This window comes from Glossina fuscipes, unplaced genomic scaffold (assembly GCF_014805625.2).
Source record: "Glossina fuscipes isolate IAEA_lab_2018 unplaced genomic scaffold, Yale_Gfus_2 60, whole genome shotgun sequence".
Lineage (NCBI taxonomy): Eukaryota > Metazoa > Arthropoda > Insecta > Diptera > Glossinidae > Glossina > Glossina fuscipes.
In genome coordinates, this window is record NW_023998432.1 from 6,607,697 (window position 1) to 6,623,415 (window position 15,719).

Below are 15,719 nucleotides of genomic sequence, written 5' to 3' on the forward strand. Positions count from 1 at the left end.
TAGTGCCTTAATGTGCATAAATACTAAGTTAATGAACCGTAACAAGGCGCTGGATGTTTAATACTGACATTCAAAAAGAAGTTGTGTAGTCAATACATATTACATTAGTTTTAAAATCAATGAAAAAATACTACTTCAATATCTAAATTACAGTATTTGTTTCAGTTCGGCATATAAATCTTTTAAAAATATTGGTAAGATCATAGAGAACTTTTTCCTCTTTTATGATATTAGATAATAATGTTCATAATGCTAGCTAAAAAAAAAGAAGATGTACTATTTGTCCAAATAAACTTGCAACATTATTAAAGTTAATCAATTATCATCGCATTTTGTGTGTTTACCACCAAAGAATGGTAGTATATTCATTCATATTCATATCCAATGTTGAAACGATTTGGGGGTGCCAACACAATGATGCGTTGTTCCTATTTTCAAGTTAAAGAGCCTCAAATGGTACACGCACTGAGAAGCAGGAGAAATATGGAATCTCATATGGAACTCATATGATATTGAAACGAAAAGAAATTAATATAAATGCAAACAACAAAAAAAAAAAAAGAGCAGGCCATTATATGTTAAGGCCAATAAGTTAGATTTAACAGTAAATTGTTAGCTCTATACGCAGTGATGTAAAACAAATATTGCAAACTTTGGCTGAAAAAAGAATATTTTAGAAAAAAATTGAATAAACGTAAAAGTAAAGAATAATAAGAAATTATTATAAGTTAAAAATATAAATTCGCTTTTTTAACAAAGCAAGCTAGTTCCCTAAGGTGACGAATATTTTTTGCTTGAAGAGATCGAAGAAGCTAATATATAAATTGAAAAATTATATAAATTGAAAAATAACTTCTAATACAATTGAGCCTATGCCATTCACCAAATTTACTAGTATTGCAGATTTCGAAAGATCATTTGGTATAGCATGAATAATTTTAAAATATACTATACTATAAGTATGGTTACTCATGGCTCTGAGAAGTATTTTTATCTCCCAGCAATTGAAGGTCGCCTCTGATAGGGCTGTAAAGTGAAAATTGGGTCTTATTTTATAGAAGAGACGATTATATATAACACGTGCAATTTCTTTAACGCTAGATTTGTGGCGCCCGTTACTTTCAGTTGTTTATCTTCGTTTTTACGACAGTGATGATTAACTTACCCGTCATATTGACGGGTTTCACAAAACGTCCGCAGATCTAGTGTTAAATTCATGGTTTAGTTGTTCAGATATCCGTTTAGGAATAACAATATTTCATGGATAAAATTGTACCCTCAAATTGCCTCCTTTTTGTTTGAAAGTCATCTTTTTCATTTAAGAAAAGCCACCGTGACCAGGTATGCTTGCAAGGTAGAAGTCCTCAATTTGAGGTTCGTATGTCATCGTACGTACTTAAAATACGCATTGGGAAACCATATGCCTTTTTATTTATCAAAAACAGAAGTGGAAAGAACGACAAATTTTCTATAACCATTCATTGCAACTACTACAGCATACAAGATCCGGAACAATGCAGCAAAAGTGGAGCAGAATTGCTCCATGACTCTGACTCTACGTAATGTTTCTGATAGATGCTTTACTACAGAATAGTGGAATACATTATCACCGGCCGAACCATCAATAACATATAGCTCATAGATATTGTTATAATAAAGAAATAGTTTTTCTTAACATAAAATCCTCAAGCAAGAAAGACTTCGTTGCGCTTTGCCACAGATATCGCTTCAAGGATGTTCATGAAGACTTTACATTCATTGTTGATGAAATTCCAGAAGGATTCCGGAGTGAGGTTGAGTTTACCTTGTCAAAAGTATTGCGGAATTTTTCAAAACAAAATACGTGAGTAGGAGGAATAATCTCTGGCTGAGAGACCTAGCTTTTTGGAGGAAGAAGGCATTCATTATCTCAACCTTCATTAACTCGTTAGCAGTACAAAAAAGAGCTCTTTCACCAGAAATGACATTGAGGATATCCTGAGGAATCGAGGCTGTCAGTTCAGTGTAGCGTTTTAACATACTATCGTTGAATGTCTGCATGCGTTTCTTAATTTCTATATAAATATATTTCGAAAATTTTCAAGATGTGGTATGTGCGAAGTGGAGCTTTGACCGGACTAAGAGTCTATACACTGTCAAAACTCTTTTTGGGAGGCAATCCTGCTTGATTGTTAGTCGTGAATTTGGTGATATTACATCCGGACTATCACCCTTTCAAGACTTTCTTACGTCCGCGAAGAATTAGGCCATCATTTAAAATCAATTTCAAATCATCATTTTTATTTACATCAAAGAGAAAGTTAACGTTTATTGATAGATTACTCACCGCCGCAGAAAAAGATGAGTCAGCAGACACTCTTAAAACTTAGCTGTATACAGATTGAAAAAGATGTAGCTCAAGCAACTGTCTTGTGAATTATCACCATATACTTCAACTATCTCAGCACCCATAACCGGCACACGCTTCAATAGCAAGTTTAATGTCCATAGACGTTTTTGAAGGGGGATTAAAAAATTTAAAAAAATTTCGCAAAGTTTCTTCAAGTAAACACAATCACAGGCTTTGCTGATATCCAGTGAAAAAATTACCAAAATTTTAACCGTTGTTTTTAGACTCGCTATGAGTTGACACACATGTAATTTTGCTTCTTTGAAAAGCATAAGAATCAACTGCAATAATGTTCCCAGTGTTTACAAAACTAGGATTGATTCGCAACTCATTTTAAAGCATTCTACATTCTTTTTAGGTAAATTCATATGTTAGTGTATAAAAATATTATACAAGATTAAAATGAAAAGATAGATATTAATATTCAAAATTCAAGTTCACAATTTAAAGTTTTTTCTTTATTGTATTCTTGAGAAACTTTATTTAGTTTTGTTTTTATTAACGTTTGCATGATTTTGTTATTCAGTGTATAATTGTAAATAAACAAAATTCAAATTTGCCCTTTATCTTCCCATTATTTTTATGAAACAAATTTCGAATGGCGAAAGCCACATATAATCCTCGCCCTTATGGTTTTCAAGGTACGTCTTCCAAATGAGAACTAGTTAATTAAAAGTACATAATCATTGCTCAAATCTTTGTTTGTGTAAGCAAGTACCATATGATTTGAGTAGCAAAATGTAAAGTTTCAAGCGCAATGATTCGTTCTTCCTATATTTGGAATGACGTTTCAACTTTGCGACTTTTTACGAGAGTTAGTAAGAATTGACAAATCATAACACAATGAAGCGTCATTCATTCATTCATTTTTGGATTAAAAGCTTCCAAGTGGTAAACACACTGGGCAACCGTACTACTATATTGTTTTAAAGCAAAATGGAAACAAAAACATATGGTTTTAGGGCCAAAAATAAAGAATTCAACGCAAACGTAAACAGACAGCTTGTAAAAATTTTCAATAAGAGAGTTAATATAATGGTAAATAGCTTGTTTGTTGATTAATGATAAAGAAAATTGATTAGATATATGCAGATATATATATTCTTTGTTTCTTTTATTATCTATTTTCGGCTCCTTTAAGCGCTGTTGTTGAGTGTCTAGTTGGAGATGAAGTAAAGTTTATAAATACAAATTCAAAGACCATTCGCTGTTCCTACTGATGCAGTATTGATCGTGCTTCACGCCAAATATTTGTGGTGGTGGCAATGTGTTAACTCTTTGTGTGCAGTAGGGTTACATTTATGATGATAACTCCTTCCCTTACAAGTTTGAGCCGTCCTCGGGTTTAGCCATAGTTTGAGTTATTGCCGTCTAAGTAGATTTTGTCATAGCATTAAATTTATGTTTTTTACGGTTATGGTTCACAACAAAGGCGAGGGTAGGAATGCCGATTAATGAAAAATTGATTGATAGATTGATATTGCGATTCCTGTCATCCAGCCGTTATAAGTGTCCAATACGATGCTTGTTTTCTAGAGTTGCGCGATGAAGATAAGGGATGTTTAGGATCTCCAAAGGTTAGCCACGGCCATATCCGGAATCAAAGCGATCGTAGCGCATCTATTAAGAAAAATTGTGTTGTTGATTTTTAATTGACTGTAAATGGCCGTATTGCCAGATATGAATTGCAGAGTACAGGGCGAAATAAAAAGATGCCGTGCAAAATGCTGTTACACTTCACTGCAGTTTCTTATAGCCAGTGTGATACTATAACATATAGCTATAGCACTTCAAGATGTAACATCTTGCCATTATGAGCAAAAAGAAGTATTATAAATTTTCATATACTGACGTAAGTATAAGAATTTTTATAAGTAACGTAATTCACCCTTATAGTTTTAATACTACCCATTCTTATTACATCAGATCAGGTAGAGCAATCATTCGTTGGAGTTTAATCAATTTCATAAGCGTCCAGACTCACCAGATTAAGTAAGTTAATTTGAGAGATCGTTAAAGAAAAAATATATTATTCAGGTCAGCAATTATTCAAATAATTGCTACTAACAATTCAAATTCGCAGTATTCATTTTCCCTTTCATTATGCAGTGTTGGTTCTTTCTGCCCAGGATTCTGAAATGGATTTTCAACTTGGTTGTCGAATTCTTTCGTGTGCATCACTTCGATAGCTTTTTGCCAGTCACTATATTTATTGGCTTGTGACACAAGATAGTGACTAGCAGTATAACTTCCTCTGCATCTTCTAAATATCTATCAAGTTTTAAAAACCGAGGAATTTCCTTCAATAGTACTGTGAAATCTCTCAACCTGGCCATTTGATGTGCCTGGCAGTGGCGGAGCATTCGCAATGACAATATTGAAGTAATTCTTCACTGTCGACTTCATACCGCTCGCACTGAATCACTTCTTATTGCCGCAATATATAGTTGTTGTACCGGAAAACAGGTTCAATAGTTGAAGCAGTAGAGGCTTAGCATTCAGTATTGTTCTAGATCTTAGAAGTTGGACTACGGAAAATTTCGAAAATTTGTCGATGCACGTAAAAAAGCGTCTGCAGTCAATAGTGTAGACATGTATATGAACAATTTCCCGCAATTTGATGGGATAGGTGTTTAAACTGTCTGATGTTTTGTATGATTCCGATTATATTTTGACCGTGACCAAATTCGACAATTCATCACAAAGTTTTTTACTGTTTTGTCCATTTACGAGAAAAAATAGTCTTCGTGGATTTATTTAACGATTTTTTGAGAAGCGCTGTAGGGCATATTGTGTTCTTTCACAATAATTTGTCTTTGATCGTTTGGGTTAGTCATGTCAATAATTAGCTTTCTTCCATGTCTAAACTTGACTCCCGAATATGTTCAGTCAGTTCATGTTCACAACGCGTTAGTATCGGTAAGTCACAATGTATTGCATTAACTATATCGGGTTTTACAGATTGTTTCAGCAATGGAATTAGGTCCACATCATTATTAAATATGATAAAATGTCAATACAAAATATTTCCTTCCCTGAGGTTTCGTTTGTTCGATAATAATCTGGTTGCGGATGCAGTTATTTGGTTTATCAACTGACACTATTGCATTCGTAAAAGAAACTTCGTAGCCTTAATAATATTGCTAGAATTATCACTCTATCATATATGATAGAGCAATCGCACCCACATTGGCCTTACCAGGTTTGTAGAAAACTTTTATCTTTCGTTAGTCAATAAAAACTTAGCCATTTCTAATATTCGCATTCGGATTTCTATCTGAGAATGCGAATGTTAAGAACTGGTGATCAGCAGAAACTTTAATATTTTTCACACCGTGCAGGTAGTTTCTAAGCGTTCTTAGAGCCCAAAAAAACTATAATACTTCACGTTCGTTAGTCGCGCAGTTCTCTGCAGTGCCAGCCAGTGTTCGTGATATCAGTGTGATAGGTTTCCCATGCTGGGATAAAAGTGCACCGATAGCATGCAGAGAAGCGTCCGTTGTCAGGTATAAAGGTTTTCTAAAGTCCGGACAGTTCAATATTACGTCCTCTTACACCAAGATACTTTTTAAACTATTAAATGCCAGAATCTGTTAACCATTCAGACTGACCTTGACTTGTTTTCGACTGTGATGTAGAAATACTACAATATTCCCCTCTGACAATATTAATTAATGGTCTAGCTCTTTTTTCGAAGTCGTTAATAAAGCACATATAGTGCTCTGTTAGACCGAGGAACGAACGAACTCCACGTAATGTCGTTTTCCTAACTCCATTTGCTATGACCATAAAACCGAAGTATTTTGTTTCTAGCTTGAAGAATTTTGATTTCTCTACGGAAACTCTCATGTTGGCGTATAGTAAACTTTTGAGAACTGATTCAACATTCTGAAAAATGTTAGGGGCACTACCCTACATACATCATACAAAACAGCCTCCTCACCATTATCATGAATAATTTTTTATTTTCCTTGATCTATTAGCGCGCAGAGAACTTTAAACGCAAATAAAAAAAAGCGCAAGAAGAAATAAAGACAATTTATTTTAAATTCTTTATTTAATTTATGTTTATTTTGTGTCCGCCTGAGTGGCCAAAGCTCAAATATTGTGGGTTCGAATCTCAAGTGCGATAAAGTTTTTAATAAACCCTTGGACACTATTGCTTTAACACTTTAGTCTTAGAATTTATTTCTCTGTCTAAATTAGTAATAATATTTTGTACTAATTTAAATTTTTTTTATATTATATGATTTAAAATTTTACCTTGTATCCCATATTGTTGGATAAGTAAAAGAAAAAGCAAGTAAAAAATATATTTGTCAAATCAAAACACTAACCAGTACATTTGTGGTGGTCAGTAAAGTCTACCTCCAAGCTCAAAGTAATTCTTTTAAATTTAATTTGCTTTTACGTTAATTTTCCTATCGTCTTTCTTCACATAAGCGTTGTTTACAGTTATGTTGATTTTTTCAGCTTTGCTTCTCAAACCATATGTTTTGGTTTAATTTACATTGATCTCCTTATTTTTTTTTTATAAAATAATTCGCAACGACGTTTCTCTGCTTACCAAGTGAAGCTAATTAGCCCGAAAAATGGAATAACGCATCATTGTGTTAAGTCAAAAAACCTGCAAAAAAATGGCTATGTTTAAACAAAGCAAAATAATTACTTAAATATAAAAATATAAAAATAAGAGATTGAAGATGCTGGGTTTTGGAAAACAATGTATAGTGTAAATTGAAAATCCATGTAATATAATATAAGCAAAATAATATAATATAAGCAAAATTTGACAAATTTGATTTTTGTTTGTTTACAACACAACAATGATTTCAAGCGAATTTATTCTTTATACCTTTTATTTCAATACAATTAATTTTGAAAGTGAGAAGATATACCAGTTTACATTTCTTCATTTATTCGTCTCAACTAGGAGAGGAAGAAGTTTATTGCTACAATTTTCATCTGGTTGTAAACCTTGCAAATAGTATATTTATATGTATATAAGCAAAAACAAATGTGTACGTAAATTAGGTCACCATTCCATTCAGGCAATGCTTGTCTTTTCGGTTTATGAAACATGCTTCACTTCGTGAGGTCCTATATACGTGGATTCTATTCACGCAATAAATATTAGGAATATTCCAATCATCCTTTTTAGTATAACAACGTATCACAAGAACAAAGAAGCACAACAAGTTGCTACTTACCATCAGGAACACCCAATTTCCTATTCAATCACTTCTTTGTGTTGGTGCAAGTATCCCAACGAATCCATTCTGTGTAAAGTTTTTTTCCATTTCTTGTCTTATTTCTGATACAACAACAGAAATGGTGCTCTGTGCAACACTTAGGTAAAAATCGATACACCATTGCCATTGATAGTCTCCAGACTACAGCAATTTTCCGAAAACGTATTTGAAAGCCCCTTTTGACAACAGAGAACTTCGCAGAAGTCTACATATAACAATATGTTTATGTGCATTTTAATTTGTTGTATGTTTATGTATATTGAAGTTATTGACAAAAGTATAAAACCTTTTACTTGCATATTTTCGGGTAATGTAAAAGGACGAAGAGCCGTTCTACGTCTTAAAAGATTACTTTTCGACACATCTCGATGATCCTCTTCTAGAAATAACATAATGTAAACAAAGTGAAGATGTATATATTTCTCAGTATTAATCATTTTTATTAATTCATATTTTAATTAATAAAAAAATTTTACTTACCTTCTCTTTTTGCTTGGTTTGGTAAAATGGATTAGACCAATTGGCGATAAGACCAATATATCCAGACGACAGATGGTGTTCTATTATTCGTTGCTTCGTTTGGGTTTATTAATGATAGCGACCTTATAGAATGATGTACGGAAAGACTGACGATGCAGAATTGATTACTAGGTTTGGCGAATTAAGTATATTAATTAGACAATTGGAGGGAAAAGCAAAGGTTTGGTTCAACTGTTTGTAAATTAACAATTTTGTTCGCAATTTATTTTATTTCCAATTTTCAGCTCTTTTCTCTTACAAATGCAGCACTAAACAAACAATACTAACTCAGAAAAACCAAACTAACGCAAAGCGGCAGGGATTGTGTTAATGCCCGTTGGGAACATAGCTAAAATGATCGAAACTCGAAAATGATATATAGTCAACACCACACATAATTTGTGACAGGCCTATAAACAAAGCGAAGCTTCAATGTGTCAATAAGGTGAGGTAGTAATTATAACGAGGACACGCTTATATTCCCGGGCTCGAAAAATTAATCTATAAATTTATAGGATTTATCTTATATTTATGTTTTTATATACATTAAATAAATATGTCTATATATATGTATATATACATACAATTTACAAAGCGATAAAGTTAAAAAAATGATTGAATTAATTTCCCCTAAGCCTAGTAATATAAACGAAGCTTCATCGTGTGAACAACCTAAAGCTACACCACAAGTGAAGATATAACGAAGCATCGCTTTGTTTTCTTGGTACTGATTACGTAACTTTAGTTTTCGCTTCGACGACTTATCTTGAAAGTTTTGCATTATATATGACTTTCACCTTTTACTATTTACTTTGACAGGTAAAGGGAAAATAGCACACAAATTCATGTTTTCATGTACTTTGCACGCGTTGTTGTACAACAAACAATAATTGAAATATGCCTAATACTTATTGGATGCGTAGACGGAACTTACATTCATTTTCGTAAGCCCGCACATAATGAAGAACGTTTCCTAAACCGAAAAAACAAGCATAGCATGAATGGAATGAGTTAATTTACATACATGTGGTTTTGCCTACATACATACAAAAATTGTATTCGTAAGTTTCGCGATTGATTGTATAGGGCAATTTACATTTTGTCGATAAAGCCAATGTATATACAGCAGAGGGATGAGTTTTTATTATTTGTTACGCCGTTGCGGCCTATCAATGTTAGCGACAGTATATGAAGATAAAAGGAAAGATTGGTGATATAATGTTGATTGCAAGTTTTGGCGAATTAATAGTATTGTTACGGAAATACCAAATCCAGTTCATTCCAACTCATTAATTTTCCCAAAAAATAAATTTCCTAGAGAGGGAAAACTCAAGTACACATTTGCGGCGCGTCATGGAGCTGCCGGCCGAGGAAAACGATTAGCGAAAAAGCAGCTTAACGGATTAAAAATAAAGCTATGAACTTAGGTAATAGTAATATGCCTGTAAAAATATATATAAATAAACTATTTGCGGAAGGCAGAGTCAGTCGGACAAGAACATTTGAGTCGAAAAGGAATATTAGGGTTGAGAAGTCGAGAGTATTGCCAAAGTAAAATGTAAATAGTCCTACTCTTAAACAAATTGTAAATAAAAGAGTCTTACAGTGAAAAGGTGCAAATGTATTTCTCTTAAAAATAATATCCACGATCTAATGATATGAACCATACCCGAATTTCGCAACAGTATTAATTACACAATTGGAATAAAAAGTAAAAAAAAAAATTATTCCATTCACGTCTCACAAATTTAATTTTTTTTGTTTAAGTTCAGCTGTCTTCAAGTAAACAATTTTGGTTGAAAACTGTTTTATTATCAATTGACAGCCGCTTTCTTTTATAAAGGCAGCTTTAAACATGTAATACGAACTCAGAATAATCAATAGTAACTGAAAGCGTAAGTAATTTTCCTTACGCTTGGTTTGATAGTTTTGTCTGTAATGCACACATCTAGAAAAAAGGTCGGAACTTAAAAATGAAAAGTTGTTAACGACGTACAAAATGAGTGCCTAGACAAGCGTAGCTTTTATTGTGGCAACTAGCGAGTAAAAAGTTAAACAAGACTTTGAAAATAGAATCAACTAACATATTGTTTAAATACTAAAAATAAAGAAATCAACATAAATGTAAACAATAAATATGTGAAAGTGAAGGATACGAAATTTGCGTAAAAATAAGAATTGATTGATTGACTAGTAAAATGGAGAATTGAGAAAAATTAATAATTGACAAAAGGGCTGTTGAGATGGACTTCAATGACGCAATTAAAAAAAAGGAAACGAATTGCTTAAACGCTTAATTTGACATATGTTTTACATTGAAAATAAGTAACCTTTACTTCGTGTTTTTCATTTCTTATAAAACTTGCATATATTTTGGCCATCGACATTTATTGGTAAAAATGATAAAGTGATGCGAATCAATGTACACAATGATCAAATTTGGTGATTTTGACCTTAATTTAAATTAAAATTTAATTTTGCACATTCATTATTTTTGTTGTCTCATTTGAAGAAATCTGCTACCGAAGCTCATCAGACACTGTAGCTTATGGAAGCTTATGGCGATACTCCTCCATCAAATAACAATCGACGATGTAGTGTGCTACGAGCTGCTAAAAACAAATAAAATTGTTATTGCATATGTCTACCGACCGTAGTTCAACGACATGTTGTTACAAAAAAGACCAGTAATTACGATCAACATATACAAATTCACCCTATTCCGTGACAACGCTCTGCCACATGATGCAAGAGTTTTCAAGCATGCACTATTGTAGCCCGAATGAGAAGTTCTGTCGCCCCCAGCGTACTTACCACGCGTAATATCTTCTGCTATCAGCTGCCGTTCTTTCGAAACGGTAACTCTATATTGCCAGAAAGATGGGAATAATATGTAGAACACCAAATTTTGCAACAAATTTTATCCCTAAGATTTTTGCAGATTTTTTTTAAGTGGACATATAAGCCACGTTTCTCATTGGTTTGTCTTAATCAATATATCAATATTACATTCGCTCGGCAACTCTGCATGAAATAAGACGCTTTCTTGCAGAAAATTCTTGAAAAATAAATTTTTTTTCAACAAAAAAAAAGAAAAAAATTCTCCTTTTTTTTTTGTTTCTGAAAACTCTTGAAGTAGTGAAAATATATATAGTGAAGTTGCGGCATTTAAACAAAATCAACAAAGGCTTCGACGTCCTTGTGCTTCTCCGCAAATTGCGCAGCACCACCTGCTGTCTTCAACCTCATCCTGACAAGACTCACTTCGTCAACTCACCCGTACATTGGACATCAAGTAGCGGCGATTCCTGTCAAATTCTTAAAACTGCTTTAACTTACAAGGCTTTGTGCTTCTCTGTCTCTGTCGGTTCCACCAAAAACGGCTGATTTCCATATCCCTTCTTTTCTCGGTAAGTCAGTTGATCCTTTTCTCTTGCCTTTAATCTAGCACGAAACCTAAAAGTCGTCCGCCCCTCAAGGGGGTGAGGCTCTCAAACATGTTATCAAACGATGATGATTTCGAAAATTTTGTTCGAATCACGCATAGCAAGGGTTCATTTAAAAGAAGAATCACAGCCCAGAACGAAGGTCTCAAAAAGATCATCTCTGATAAGAACAATTCATCTGTAAAAGACTTGACTGAGGATGTCAATATCACCTCCTTAAAGTCCCCGATCGCTCCCTCTAGGAATAAGCCTCCCAATAAAGACAGCTCTGTGAACAATAACAATAATAGTAGTCCCATAAAAGGAAAGAGCTCTGACCCAACTAGTCCAAATCGTTATAGTGACGACACGACCGGTGAGTGCTACGTATTCATTGAAGTATGCAACAATAACCTAGAGAAACCTTTTCGCCTTAACTCAGATTTATTTTTTTTCGAACACATCAAAGATCTCAAATTGGCAATTGCAATGGCAAAGCCAAACTTGGTTTTGCCACTGCGGTTGATGCCAACAACTTTATAATAAACAATGATTTTGGTCCAAAGTCTTGCAAGGCCTACATCCCTAGAATTTTCACAGAAAAATCTGGGATCGTAAAAAACATTCCACCTTCAATTAAGGAAGAGGACTTTCTCAACTCAGCTACCTCTGATATTGAAATCATTTCTGTTACAAGAATCCTCAGAAAAGACCCTGCAGACAGAGAAATGTTCATCCCAACAAACAGCCTAAAAATTGGTTTCAAGGGTAAACTAATTCCCAAGAGTATAAAATTCAACTATTGCAATATTCCAGTTGACTACTTCATTCCTTCCGTCAGGCTCTGCTATAATTGCGGCCGATTTGGTTACATCGCCAAATTCTGCAAAAGTAAGGAAAGCAGATGCCTGAACTGTGGCAAGTCACCGGCCTGTCCTACGGACTCATGCCTCTCAATCAAATGTCTAGGTTGCGGGTCGCTGGACCACAACGTAACATTTCGAGAGTGTCCAAAAAGAAAGAAAGAGGAAAATCTAAAAAAAATTTTAACCATCCAGAACTTATCTTTTAGAGAATACAAAGAGAAATTCTCTAACAACCCATACAATTTACTTGAAAACTATGACGTAAACTTCCCAGCAATGAAGGACAGCAATGCTCCTAACAATATCAGAGACCCTACTCTTGATACAAATAATATTTTAATTAACAAAAACTTCAATGCAGTTTTAAAAAATAAAACAAGTATTCCCAAGTCCTTGCATAGAATGTCTCTCAAGACACCCTCGACTTACAGTAACAAGTCGCAGGAGCCAAAAAAACCTACCCCGCCCCCTGAAAAGCATACTTTCATCAATTACCATAAATCCACTGAAATGGAGATAATTCTGGAAAAGATTTTCAAGATTCTCTCCATCTCTTCTCAAGAAGACATGCTTAAAACCATCCAAACAGAAATAAGTTCCCTTAAATCAAAATTTGATCTTTTAAAACAAGGTACATCTGGGTCGGCCCTATCATGTTCTAACATTTCTCACTTCTCTGTCCTTCCTACAGTATAACATACAAAGCTTCAGGCGTAATGCCCATTCTCTTGATTTTTTCATAAATTCCAACCGAACTGATTTCGCCATCTTGAGTGAAATCTTTCTGTCCGATGAAAAAATTTCCGATCTCAAAATCTCAAATTACAACTCCGCTTATAAATGTAGAAGTGACGGCTATGGAGGTGTTGCCATCCTTGCCAGAAAAGGCATATCCTTCAAACAAATCCCATTTAAATCGACTGCTGACATAGTCATTATCAAAACCTCTTGTCTAAAACCTAATATCGTCATTGCTGCTTGCTATTTCAAGCCCAACAGCCCCATTCAATCTTTCCGGGATGACTTTAATCATCTCTGTGATATGCTCAATAGTTTCCACAATGTCATAATTGCAGGAGATTTCAATGCAAGACACCCTTGCTTTGGTGACTCCGTGTCAAACAATAAAGGCAAAGCCTTGCAAGAAATCATTAAAGCTAGTAACTTCTATTGTCTGAATGATAATTCACCAACCTATTTTCACTCTACGACCAACAATTGTGGTAGCGTGTTGGATCTTACTTTCACTAACGCAACCCATCTCACATTCAAACGGGAGGTTAAAAAAGAAATTTTCCTGGGAAACAGCCACCACCTTCCTATTCTCTTTAATGCCACCTCTATTACCTCGTACAAGATAAATGACTTTATCTCGAGGAAAAAACTCCTAAATAATCTTATTCACGTATGTCTTGAGCCACAGGTCGAATCTATCCAGTGCTCATTTCAACAAGAAATAATTAACGCCAAATCCGACATCCAAATCTCGAATTCCTACTCACCAAAACCTTGGTGGAACGAGCTGCTCACTTCACAATTCCGTAGATTACAGGCTGCTATACAAAAATTTTCCAAATACCCCAATATTTCTAATTTTGAAGATTTCAAGTTATCACAAAAAGAATGGAAGAAATCGATTAGAAAAGCCAAAAGATGCCATCGAGCCCTCGTTATCGAAGAGCTATGCTCAAATAGCAATACAAAGCCATTCTGGAAATTTTTAAATGGTCATCGCACCACAAAAAAGAAATACAAGCACCCCATTTGGGATGATCTCAACAAAAAATCCTACCTTGAATGGCTGAAAGCTCAAGTTCCCTCGACATGTGGTCTCCAAACCTCCTTACTTAACTCTCGGATGGAAAACATCTCTCCATTCTCCCTTGATGAACTCATGCACGTCCTTAAGTCGAAAAAGAAGTCCACAGCAGCAGGCCATGACGGAATTAAATATGAAATGATAAAGGTCCTTCCCATGCCAAGCCTTCTAACCCTGCTATCTGCTATAAATGAGCGCTGAATGACCAACTCGTTTCCCACCGTTTGGCGTACAATTAAAATAGTGCCCATTCCTAAACCCGGAAAAGATCTTGAAATATTCACTAACTTCAGACCCATATCCCTCTTGCCTGTTCTTCTAAAAATTACCAACCAAATGATTAAAGAAAGACTAACAAAATTCCTGAATCACTCTCACCTTCTCCCGTCAAGGTCCTTTGCTTACCAAAAAAATATCTCCACCGGTATATGCCTTAATGAAGTCCTTTTCACAATTGCAAATGAAAAAGCAAATGGAAACCAGGTAGTCATGCTTTGCTTAGACATTAATAAAGCTTACGACCGTGTAAACTTAGCGAAACTGGACCAAATTCTATCTGATTTTAAAATCCCGACACAAAATAGGCATTGGGTTCTCAACTTTCTTTCCTCGAGAACTCTCGTATTAGATTCACATACAGTCGAAGTTTGTGGAGGCTTACCTCAAGGTAGCTGTCTCAGCCCATTTCTCTTCAATTTATACACAGCCGGTTTACATCAATTACAGGACAATTCTACCCATTTATTTCAATATGCTGACGATTTCCTCATCATCTCTGCTGGAAAATCATTAATGGAAGCAGTCCGTAACCTCGACACTAAAGCCAATCTTTTTCACAAACTTTGTGCAGACCTAAATCTAACTTTCAACCCGGAAAAATCAAAAGTCGTTCGCTTTGCTAAGGGTCCCAAAAAAATTTTTTACATTACAATCAATGGTATAAAAATCAGTCCGTCTTCCTCTTTTAAATTTTTGGGCAGAATAATCAACTCAAGTTTAACCACGCATGAGCATTACAAGGATAGCCTCGAAAATTGCAACACAGGCGCAAATGTCATCAAACTTCTGACCAACATTCACACCGGACTCCCACCTAGGAAAGCATTAAACGTTTACAAATCTATTGTTAGATCCAAAATTGAATATCCCTACTCTACATCGTGTAACGCTCCTGCGTATACATTAAAAAAAATACAAACCTTTCAACACTCAATCCTAAGACGTTGTACCGGTTTGTCCCCCTCAACACCAACATCAATTTTACGTTCCATCTCTTATGAACTCCCCGTTGCTAAGAGAATTTATCTTGTAACTGCAAAAGAGCTTCTCAAAGTAAAAATCTTCAAACCTGCCTTCTTTGACGAGGTCGCTTCCAGACACAATCATGTCATCAGTAGTTACTCTAACTGCTTCAAAAAATTCAGTAACATCTTCAATAAAGTTAACTCA

At 34.6% G+C, this 15,719-nt stretch overlaps 1 long non-coding RNA gene across 2 annotated transcripts; it reads right to left on the reverse strand.

Moving 5' to 3' along the window:
* Positions 1-6,663: 6,663 nt before the first annotated feature.
* LOC119637699 lies at positions 6,664-8,712 on the reverse strand. Of its 2 annotated transcripts, none has more exons than XR_005247321.1 (3): positions 8,122-8,712; positions 7,600-8,020; positions 6,664-7,016 (listed from the first exon to the last, which is right to left on the reverse strand). It is a non-coding gene; the product is annotated as an uncharacterized LOC119637699 (long non-coding RNA). The 2 variants fall into 2 exon arrangements; XR_005247320.1 differs by lacking the exon at positions 6,664-7,016 and having other exon boundaries at positions 7,247-7,846; positions 7,928-8,020.
* Between the last annotated feature and the right edge of the window lie 7,007 nt (positions 8,713-15,719).